Below are 12,215 nucleotides of genomic sequence, written 5' to 3'. Positions count from 1 at the left end.
ACCGAGTTTAAAGTTCCCAAGGATATTTATAATAACTGTCACTATAGACATAAAAATGAATTACGTTCTAAATGAAAAGATGTTTCATATTAAATAGAAAGGCCACTGATCCAAGATACTGTAAAAATGTCACAACATATTTACAAAGAACATATGTATGTATGTACAAACTCAGGCGCGCACGTTTGGACATTAGATACGAAAGCATAGATCTTACAGTGTCAGCAGGTGCCCCGGATAGATCCACGTCCACAGATTCGTAGTCTAGATAAAGTAAAGAAATTCCACTTTACATTATTTGTTCACACCGTGAACTGGGAGATGCGATCTCCGCAGGCTTTGTTGCCCATCCACAATTACAACTTGGAAGGCGTGTGAACAGCATCACGATTCACCAGAAATCCTTACCGTCTCTCTCTAACTTCCTATATATACAAAAAGATAAAATAGACGTATGTATCCCAAACTGCTTTAAAAGCAGTTATTCAATATTTTATCGACATCGTAAAAAGACGACGTAGCATTTCGCTACACTCAAAAAGGCGAGATGGAACAAGTCTCACTGGCCAGACATTGTGTGGTGCCAAGGCCCAAGATTTTCTGTTTGTGGGGTCCAAACACTCACAAGGCCATTGTGGAAATGTGTACGCATCAGCATAATAAATCATTCATATTTACAAAGGTGTTTTTAGATAAATAAGGATCTCTTTGATTTATAATAACCCTCTTATCTACATAGACATGGGGTACAGTTTATGTTTTATGAATTTTAATTCAATGAGATTTGATATTTTTGGTGAGTCGCATCATCAATCTGCAACCGGATTCCCCCTTCGTGTCTGGTAAGATCCTTAAGAAACATGACTGGGATCCTATGGGGCAGAAATCATCAGTCTCGACTAAATTTTATGTGAAATCTTTGCTATGTATATAAGATAGTTTCAGTCAAAGGATGCGCATAAACAAGGATTGTTTATAAGCCCTTACATCCGGCTTTAGTATAAAAAATGAGTGAATCTGTTCACTCTGGATCCTTATATAATATCTACAAAGCGTAGCATAATCCTATATTATAATACACACATTTTTGACATTGTTAAACTATATGAGAAATAGAATAATTTATTATATTATTCTCCTTTGAAAATAAAGTTAAAACTAACATTATCGAATAGTTGGAAGTATATTTTTTAACCAAAAGTCATGACTATCAAATAGGTGCTTTTTAAAAATGTTACAAGAAAATTTACTTTCTGTACACATGTAGTATGTATTTAAAAAAATTGAATCTATATTTTCTATCATATATTATATGGAAAATAAATCGCTAAGACAAAATTTTTTTGATATTTTAGAAAAATTATTACAGAAAATATGTTATGATAATTAACTTTTTCTTAATAACGTGTAGTTTTTAGGTTATAATTTATATAATAATATATATATTTTTTAATTTATATTAATAGTCTAGGCACTGGATTATATAATCAATTTATTTAATATATATATCATGACTCCATTTAATATATTTTATAACTCAATATAAACATCGTCTACATTAAACATAAAAATAAATTTCCCAGTTCTTTTTTAAGTATTTTACCAAAACAAAATTTGGCGAAACATCTTTCTTGAAAAAACTGATGACACAGTTAAAATTAGCTTTTAATATATATATTTGTATATATATATATATATATATATATATATATATATGTATACATATACAAAAATATACTTATAAATTGTGTAAGATAAGCAAAAATTTACGATATGATTTTCATGTACCTAACACAAATTTATTCAAAGTTAAATATTGTTTTATGGTAAAACTTTTTAATATCGTGAAAAATAATATTGAAGTAGAACTGATTTGCAAATAAAAAAATAAATATTGGCTCCAGACAAATTGGCAAGAGGATAAAACCGCTTCTAGTTTGCATGTTATTATCTTAATTGACGTCCGAAGCAAAAGGCAAATTGATTTCGATGCGTTGATTTTAGAGAACTGGTTATTTTTTGTTGCGGTTTAGTAAATTTGTGATCATCTGAAGTAATGACTGATTTAATTATAATTTGAGGTTCGAATTTAACTTAAATTCTTGAGAACGGATTTAAATCTAAATAAATTGTGAAATTCCAAGAAAGCGGAAAGAATTAAAGTTCCAAATTTTTACGTGTCCCGTGAAAGACACGTGATCTACGTGACCAAAATCTCCAAAGAAGCTGAAGTGTTCTCCTTCAGACAGATTTCAAACCGTGTTGTGTTAATCTCGAGCGCCGTAAAGCCCCCGTAATTTAAACAAATGTCTCCGGTCCAACTACGTGACATTTTTATCGTGCAATTTAATAAATTATGGTACGACCTGGAGCCGTAGATGTAATGCATCATCACGAGAGTCGGGGTTGTGCAGGTCAATCTTATAATGGCACTATACACGCTCACACACATATATAGTATACATACATACAAAAATATATTTAAAAACATATAATGCGCCATATAAGATATATAATATATCAAGAGTAGGGATTCCAATCCTGGGATCCCGAATCCCGGGATCCCGGGTCCCGAACGATTTTCAATACCCGATGAGTCCCGGGATTATAAAACATAATCCCGAATTTTTCGGATTGGTTGATTTATCAAGCACAATCGAATTATTATTGACATCGTTATATTTCGTGTACAAACTTGCGCGAGTTGCACGTGTCATCTGTGAATCTTTGAGGCTGTGAGTCTGAACGTGCTTTTTCAGCAGCAGGCTGCATAGGAACCAAAATCAGATCAACGCTAAATGATAAAACACTTGATGCTTTGATGTTACTTCGTGAGTTTTATTCAAAATAATGTTTTCAATTAATTGTGTCTATGAATGGTATGGTATGTACATACATTGTCAAAAGTTCATTTTTTTCTTCCCAAATAAATATATAAGACCTTCCCTTTTTTATTTTTATTATATTATTTTCTATTTTAAGTCCAAGACTAAAATTATACGTACATTATACATTGTACGTTATAAAAAACAGATGTAAAAATATATTGTATTATTCATTTTAAATTATTTTTATCGATAAAATAACATAAAAATTATCCCGGGACTGGTCCCGGGATCCCGGGATCGACTAATTGCAATACCGAAATCCCGGGATCAAAATTTTGGCCCGGGATTGGAATCCCTAATCAAGAGTCATACGAATATGAGTTATTTCAATTACCTTTATTTTTCCATCAACATTCATATTGATCGAAAAAATAAAGGCATACTGACTTTTTATAGTACGTGAAAAAATCCTCGAAAAAAGTGTTTTGCAAAAAAAAAAAAATTTATTGCAAAATTTTATTTATTATTAAAATTTTCAAAAAAATTATTTTTTATATTTATTACGATTCAAATTTAATATTGGAAAACTAGTTTATAATAATTAATAAAATATTATTTTTACATAAAGATATTTATACGCTGTTGAACTGAAAATGTTCGCACACAATCAGATTCACTCTCTTTACAGAAAGATCTGGATTTGCTGTGAAGGTGGTCGATCGACAATCGATTATCTTGTCACATTTTTCAGACCCCCGGCGTAATTATCTTACAGCTCAAGCGGAGATGTTTTATGCAAAAATACTTCTGTTCATGACATGGGAGGGACGTCCTAGCTGGGATTGAGATTTTGTATCTTTTTAAATTCAATAAAAAATATTTTCGCATAATATAATAAATCAATCATAATAATGTTATTAATTTTTTTTTAAATATTTCGTCAAACAGAAAAACGAGGAATTATGCAAAATGAACTATATAATAACACAATAACATGTAATCATTATGTAAAAAGTGAATTAATATTTGTGACAAAAATCATATTTAAATTGTAATATTAAGTAATGGGCGTATTTACCTATTTTGGTTCAACTCATGAGAAACGCAGTTGAAAGGATTCTGTGTTAAGATTTTAAAGCTACATAGATTGTAAATCTACAAGTTCTTTGATGGCATCTAAATGACAGGAAGTTGCGCTTGGGCGCATAAGGCAAAAAGTGTATAAAATGCATCGTTAGTAATTCATTCGTGATGTCGCACTATGCAAATTTCAATGAGTCATAAACGGTGATCTATAATAGTATAAAATACATATATGAGAAATTGTACGATCGAAGAGAGGAAGGCATAAAGTTGATGTATATAGAAGCCATTAGAGTTCCGAAACAATTGCAGTACCTGCGGGAACTAAAGCAGACAATTAAAGGGAAATAGCTATCCTTACAATGGACGATTTATCCCCAAGACTCAGCGTGTGCATAGTAAATGTGTAGATTGGCTTTTGACTGTAACAATTTTAAAGTCGTGACCTATCAAAAGCTGTTTTTAATATTTAAATATACAGTTATTTGAGACTCATATATATATATATATAGACACATTAAAAATTGGAGTGATCCTAAAAAGTTTATTTGTTCGGCCATTAGTAGGAAATCTGCGCTGATCGTAAAATTTATACATCTAGACGCAATAAATATAAAATATCCATCCATTATGCACAATTTAAAAAATTATAATAATTTTTATGGTCACCCTGTGTCGAAGTCGGACCGTTGTACGATATTAATTGGTGGTTATTTAGGAGAACCTGAATAACGCGTTCTGGCCAACAATGGACCAAAACGAGATGCTTTCAACGCGAGATAGACATTTATTGAGTGTCATGAAAATTCCCCGAAACTAGAATAATAACATGTAGATTACACAACGATAATGAACGTCATATTTTTAAACGCATAAATCAAGCATAGGAAACGATTGTCAAACAAATGTCAAAAGCTATCTGAGCGAGATAATATTATATGTGGGTTGCATATGCAGTAGGTAGAATTAAATGTTGGATTTACTACTACTACGTAAATTAATTTTATCTAAATAGCTGTTTCATATATAATATATAAAAAAAATATTAAATGCAACTAAAGTTTGACATGGTAGCTAAAAATATGTAGTATACAATAAATATACACGAAATAACATTGGGTCAGTGTTTAATTTAATCATTTTAAATTAATCGCTTATATAGTCAAAATTAAAGCTGTCAATTAAATAGTGCTTCTGTTACTTTAAGTATTCAAAAAAAGTTATAAATGATTATGAACAATCAACACTTAAGCAGCAATTTGTAACTTAAGAACAGAAAAGATTTCATGGAAAATTTTACAGAAATTAAAATATTTTTTAATATATGTATATAAAGCACTCGCCATATTATCTGACCTTGCTCCTTTTAACTAATGAAAGTCTGAATAAAACTTGATTGTGTTTTAATTTTTTTTTAATATTTAAAAAAAATACATGAAAACTTTTCATTAACTTAAAAAATAGTGTTCTTATTATATTCTTTTGGCATTGTCTTGATTCACAATCCAGAGTTCATAGCACGTTTATTTATTCGTCAAGAGTTATACCATTGCATTGTACTAAATTCGATGTTGAAATTTCGTAATCTCATCCGCCTTCAAAGGCACACAATTGTGCCATTATTCTCTTGTTATATTGTATTCCTTGATTGTCTTATCGGACTCTTACCCAACACCGAATTCATACTCCATTACTTATTCCGGTATATTAAATCGTGACTAGACGCAGTCTTAACTACTGAAACACATTTTTAACACACTTTAAATTAAAAGTGACCAATCCGTGACTGTAGAGTTCTAGCATTCCAGATAAATCTCGTTAAATGATTTCTAAAGCATTTTTTATGTGTCGTACGCCTAGAGCAAGGCGTCGACACTGGATTTTTTATTTTATTTTAAAGGTTAAAAATTTTCCAGGCGTACGTTGACTTATTTTTTTTGGGACAAACTCTCGACATCAAGCCTCGTTATAAAGGGAGTACTTGATGCCTTTATAAATACGTGGAATCTTGTCATTCATATGTGTGATTAATTTTTTATAATGTCCACCGCAGGTTGTGTTGTTGATGTTGAATAATAATAAAAAATAAACAGCCTTCCGAGATGCCAAAAACATTTTTTTTCCTGACGAGAACTGTCTGTCAATCGAACAGGAATGGCATGTTTGGTAGCGGAATCAATATTGTGAATCTAAATTCAATTAATCGATACGGCGAGACTGTCAGTTAATTACGTACGATTCTAGTCTCTAAATTAACAATGACCAAAATCGAACGTATGGTTTGGGTTCGTAGAATTATATAAAAGCACGATGATGAACGACCAAATTAAGTTATTGTGCAATTAATTATAACTAGCTGTCGGTCTCTCACTATTGTGTAGTATATTACAAAACAGACAAAAAACCTATAAAAAGTATTCACTGCGCAGCCAATCTACCATACATATAATAAACTTCAAAGTAGTGTTAACCCAACTTACTATAAACATTACTTTATTTGACTTATTATTAAAAATAAATATTAAAATTAATTTAACATGTTTAATAAATTAAATAGATTTTTTTTCATATCTGCATATTTTCTAGATCATAATGATTTTTTTTTAAATTTATATATATACAATAAAATAATGTTTTTGAACATGTCACAGCCGGGATTCCCCACCTGTACGATAAAATGCTATATAATAAGCTGTATACAAAATTCTAATTACAGTAAATATCTCTTACACAGTATTAGCTCAAAATTATACAAAATAATAAAGCACTTGTAATCATATAAAATATAATAAAAAAATTATTTGTAATTATTTTTTATAGAAAGTATACCAAGAATATCTTGACAAAATTATTATTGACGTTAGGAGAGAAATGGCAATATATAATTCATTTTGGCTTGCCAATTTAATGACGTAACTTCAATATGTCAATTATAGGTATATATGTACTAATTAAAATGACGCATTATAACAGCACCCCAATGTAATCATAAAAGTATGCTTTGTATATAATAAATCGACGGATAGTGATGGGTAGCAATTATACACAGCTTGGGCCGCTGCAGTAAGAGTTTATTAAATTATAGTTATTATAGTCACATAGTGATTGAATGCTACGAATAAGATCGATGAACGAAGCACTGCCGTCGTGGTTAATCAAAGAATGTTGTTTCTCTTGCAGTCGACACGTCAGTGTTGCCAGACTGCCACCTGCCTTTGGGTCAAATAGATTGGCTCCCCACATTTAAATAAATAACCAACGATAAATTAATAATACAAAGTTTATCTGCTATAGTAGTAAGATTGCGGATTTCTGGTTCTGTAAAGTTGGCAGTCCCTGATCCAAACCCAAAGAGGTCCGATACGTACGTGCGGCCGTTTGTTTTTTTCCCATGACAAAATTTATTTCAAGCGCCCCGCTAATTCGACAGTTCAAATGTGACCGGCGCGTCATCTTCGTGGGATGATAATGACCGGCAAATGACTGGCCGTGCCCCCGGGCCGGTGGATAGTTCACGTGCGGCCCCGGTCATGATCGATGGTGTTTACGCCCGTTTAACGGATTAACGATCCGCCGTATGTGTATTAATTAATTAAACTGTAAAAAAGTTTGCGCCCCGCTGTTAGCGTGAGTGCGGGCCCCAGCCGTTTGTTACCAAATTAATGTAACGTTGTGGGCACCGCTAATTAATTAACCGGAGGCCCCCTTGACTTACGAACTATTAAAACCGGAGATTCCAGAGATGGGATTGTAATGCGGGATTTTGGACCGCCGTTATTTGCGCGTTATTTGCACATTACGCCATGATTGAGGGCTCAATGGTAGATTGTTTTGCGGGCCTAAGCTGTTAACAATATTTGGACCAATATTAAACCAAACACAAACTAAGTATGTCTCATAAAGTAGTAGTTGTATTAGGAGTAAACAAGAATGACACCGTCGTGATGCCACGGCCACTGTATTAACCAAATAAGGACCCAGTGATTTATTTGTGCCGAGAACATTAAAAAGTTTTGCAATCAATGCCATTTGGCCATGTGTTTCAGATACATTTGCTCCAATATTTCTCCAAAATTTCAGATACATTCGCCCCAATATTTTGCGACACATTGGTTAAAAACTACTGACTTAATTGTCATATTAAAACTTACAGAAATCTTGCTATGTTTAACAAAGTCTAGATATGTAAGACTTCGGGTGATTATTTGTTATATTTTTACACGTGTGACCACTTTTATTCTTATAAAAAATGGACTGCCAACAGACCGAAGAAAATGGTGCATATTTTTGTAGAAACATCTGCTATAGATTTCATCAAGATTATATACTATTATATATGAACATAACAAAAACCGCTTCATTATATTTTTTTAAACTTTGAGTCGTTATAGTACAATTATAAATTAGGTTTATACAAATTTTGTCTTTAACGATTCTAACGGATTGATAAAGATATATTTACTTATTTATTACTATAGTATCATATTGCACGTTACTGTATAATATATTACCTTTGCTACAAAAAATTAAGTCATATGCATACTTTTCAGCTACCCAATTAGTATTAAATTTCAACTATAATTTAATATTAGACTTCTTAATAAAGAGAGGAAAAATAAAACTGTAATCAACTACAGGTTATTTATTACGGTGGCTATTATGAGTCCATAACTACCGCTAATTTTGTAACATGTTGTATATGACATTTTATATTATTCGATACACGCAAATTTTAAATTACAATTACACTGATATATTACATAATTGCGGAATAAGATTAATAAAACTATATGCTGTATACACATTAATATTCATATACATTTCTTAGGTACGTTGTATACAATAAATATGTGCACGCTTCGTTGTAAAATATGAAGAGGTTCGTTGGTTTTTGAGTTGAAAAAAAGTTGCAAGCTTTGCAAATCCGCTAATTAATTTTATGGACTTCAAAGGTTCCGCGGACCACACGTTGGAAACGAACGGCAATAAATAACGCGCACCTTTATTTGGCTAAGATAGCGTTCCTTAAACTATTATACATATATATATAACTATTGTCTATGAAAATCGTTAAAATTATACAGTGAACAGTTTAAAATACATACATACATGTATGAATTTTTAATACATTCAACAAAAATAATTCATATGTATATCTGCATATTTATTACAATATTTTTTTATTAAAGGATGCACGCATGTAATGTATTATTTATCTTTAAATTATAAATATGTTATTTATTTAGCATTTGACAGTGCAACTTTAAAGTCATAATATTTTTTGAAACGATGTGGATATTGATATAGATGCATCTTTTTGTAGTACTCAGTTGTAAGAAGACAGACATAATAACTACAAATCAAACAATTATAAACCAAGATTTTTACATACATATATATTATTATTTATGAGCTGAAATAATTCATTATAAGAGATTTTTTATACCTAATATGTACGAACTAGCATAATTTTAATTAATCGTCATGATAGTCATCCGTAAGATCGTGAAAATCTATGAAAACAAAATCTGTGATGATCGATCGAAATTAATATGAAATAATAATCACTATTTAGGATCTATGTGAGATTCTAACCCAGTTTTTTTATATATTACGCATAAAATATCGTGCTAGTTAAATTTATTGATTTTGTTTAATATAATTTTGCGTCAAACGCAATATTTATTAAAAAAATTAAGACAATTAACGAGCAACTATAATTGTAAAATGATATAAATATCACCATAAACTTTCGTAGTTACTCAACACTTTGTACAGTAATGAATATAAATACATATATCTATTACTGTACAAAGTTATTTTAATTTGTATCAGACAGTTTTTTACGACTTTTTATATTTGAACAATGCAAATATATTAAAACTATTTTTATTTTCAGAAACTTCCTATTTAAAAAAAAACTCGTCACTATATACCTATTTTTAATGCCACCCGTCAAATTGACGGGTTTATGCAGGTAAATCTAGTATTTTAAAAATAATAGAGCATTTAGTGTTTTAAACTTTAAATCAAAATTAATAAGATTACTCGGAAGGCGCAAAAATTATGACAATAATAAATGATTATTGCGTAGACGAAAATAGCGCTCAGCGAATATTCCGATCAAAGATGATCAATAAATGTATATGTATATTTAAGTATTCGGAAAAATATATAATAAATAATGTCTGTTTATATCACAGAAGGCAATATGATTTTAATTTATAAATATCATATTTTTAAGAGTATATTAGTAATTTACCTTCATATGATACACTTAAATTTCCTAATTTTACCCAATAGTTTACTTAAAAATAGTTGGAATTTAAAGTAAAATATATTTGATCAATCAAATAATTATCTATGTTCAGAATTTTCGCTGTGTGAAATTTAAAAAAAAACAATACATTTTAGACTTGTTTGGTTTTTACTTTTTAAGAATATTAACTCTTCAAAATATTTTACTACAAATATGAACAAATAAATAAACAACTATTCGATTAACGAATAGTTAAAAAACGAGCGATTATATTCAATCTTTATTTAGAAAGTGTCTAAATTTATTTTACATTTATACAATAAAATGTATAATACATAATAAAATAAATATACTTAAAAGTGTTCACAGTTTCATAATATAATGTACTTTAATTAGTTTACGTTTATATACATAGATTATAATTATACAAAGGCGTACATAAATTAAGTTTAAATATTTATGCATTATGACCAAAAAAGCTGAAAAAGAGGGTGAAACATATTTCACTAATTTACAATAAGACGTGATAATTGTATGTAAGTGTAGTGAAACGATAATATAAATATGTATTACTCTCTCATGATTACTTTACATAAAGTAGAAAGAAAATTACGAAAAATTATATTATTAAACATGTATATATTCCTAGAAATTTAATATCTCGCTCTTTACTTATTATATATTATAATTTTTTATTTGCACAGTAAATTTATGATCAGTGAGTTTCAAAAAAAGTTTTAATTATTTTAATATCCGTTAGATAACAATAAATAAATTTAAAAAAATATATTATCTCAAATCAGAATCAATCAACCTTCAGGAAATTGGTGTCCAAAGAAATGAATATGACCGATAATTCGTTTCCACAGTAGGGTCGCTCCATCAATTAAGGTACGAGTGACCCTAAATATTTCCCCCATCACATGACAAGCACATATATTAATAAGGAAAACAATATTACCTTATAAGTATGAGAAGACGTCAGGTTCAGTCAGATTGATACCATCGGCTTCTGTATATCACTTATCACTGAACTGAATTTCAAATCACTTTGTATCATACGTCTGCGACTATTTTTTGTAATACGCAGGAATGTGTTACAATGATCCCTCGGCAGGTATTAGGAGGTTTAGAAAAAAGGTTTAGCACACATGTGACAGAATCACATACAACACATAAACGATGCACTTTTGTCTGAAAATATATTTATATATAAACATATGTTATTATGATATACAATAAAAAGAGAATTAATCGACTAAATCAAAAACTTTGTCAGAGTATTATCAAAAGTTTTTTGTTGTTGTAAAAAACTTTTTTATTGCGTGAATTTAATGGACTCAAGTTTTTATTGTATAATATAATACATATAAATATGAAGGGGTACGCACACTTTTAGATTGTTTGGTTTTTGTGATAGTTATTAAAGTTTTGGTTCTCGGAACCGATCCGAACCGATGCGAGGTGACAGCAGGTGGTTCGTGATGAAGTTTCGCGAGCGCGAAGAGCAAAACGGCGAGCGGACCTCCCGCGAGAGAGGCACGGGCCGATCTGACAGTTGTCCCTACGACTACCCCCACCCGGCGGCCTCCCCCTACCACTCGCACATAAACAGGTTTGAAGTGCGCGCTTCGCGCATGCTCACTAGAGCAACTGCACTTTGCCTTAGCGCTCTCATTCACCCTGCAAGTTCAATTGCGTGAACCCATCACCTGGATGTCTGTTGTTCTTCGATAATATGCTAACTCTGATCGTCTATAAAAATAGTAATAAAACTAATAACATGTTACCAACCGCCTACGCCACATTGACGTCCTCCATTTGTCATGCGTTATTCACCGCATAAGCCTCTGACGTATGGGATTTCATTATCAAAAATATTTATTATGTAATGTTTTTTTTCAAGTTTCTTCATGATTTGGCAATATATTATACATTCACATATTATCGATATGTGATAAAAATATATTTTTTTTCACTATTTTCAACAGAAGAACGCCATTCGAAAATTTCGTAAATTTGGCACTTATAAATTAGATTTAAAT

General features: G+C 30.5%; 1 protein-coding gene across 6 annotated transcripts in view; it reads right to left on the bottom strand.

The window, feature by feature from the left end:
- Window positions 1-11,726, bottom strand: part of LOC148238880 (uncharacterized) — a 413,987-nt gene extending 402,261 nt beyond the window's left edge. For 4 of the 6 annotated variants that reach the window (XM_088181599.1, XM_088181572.1, XM_088181606.1 and 1 more), the window contains exons 1-2: window positions 11,562-11,726; window positions 11,132-11,364 (exon numbers count right to left, since the gene is read on the bottom strand). The gene's annotated coding sequence lies outside the window, so the exon portion shown is untranslated. Of the gene's footprint in view, window positions 1-11,131; window positions 11,365-11,561 lie in introns of those variants that run through there. The other 2 variants (XR_015808909.1, XM_088181582.1) reach the window with 2 other exon arrangements.
- Between the last annotated feature and the right edge of the window lie 489 nt (window positions 11,727-12,215).

Source organism: Plectrocnemia conspersa, unplaced genomic scaffold, assembly GCF_051122295.1.
Source record: "Plectrocnemia conspersa isolate PC_06_02 unplaced genomic scaffold, ASM5112229v1 ptg000001l, whole genome shotgun sequence".
Taxonomy (NCBI): domain Eukaryota; kingdom Metazoa; phylum Arthropoda; class Insecta; order Trichoptera; family Polycentropodidae; genus Plectrocnemia; species Plectrocnemia conspersa.
This window is presented reverse-complemented; position numbering and strand designations above follow the sequence as displayed.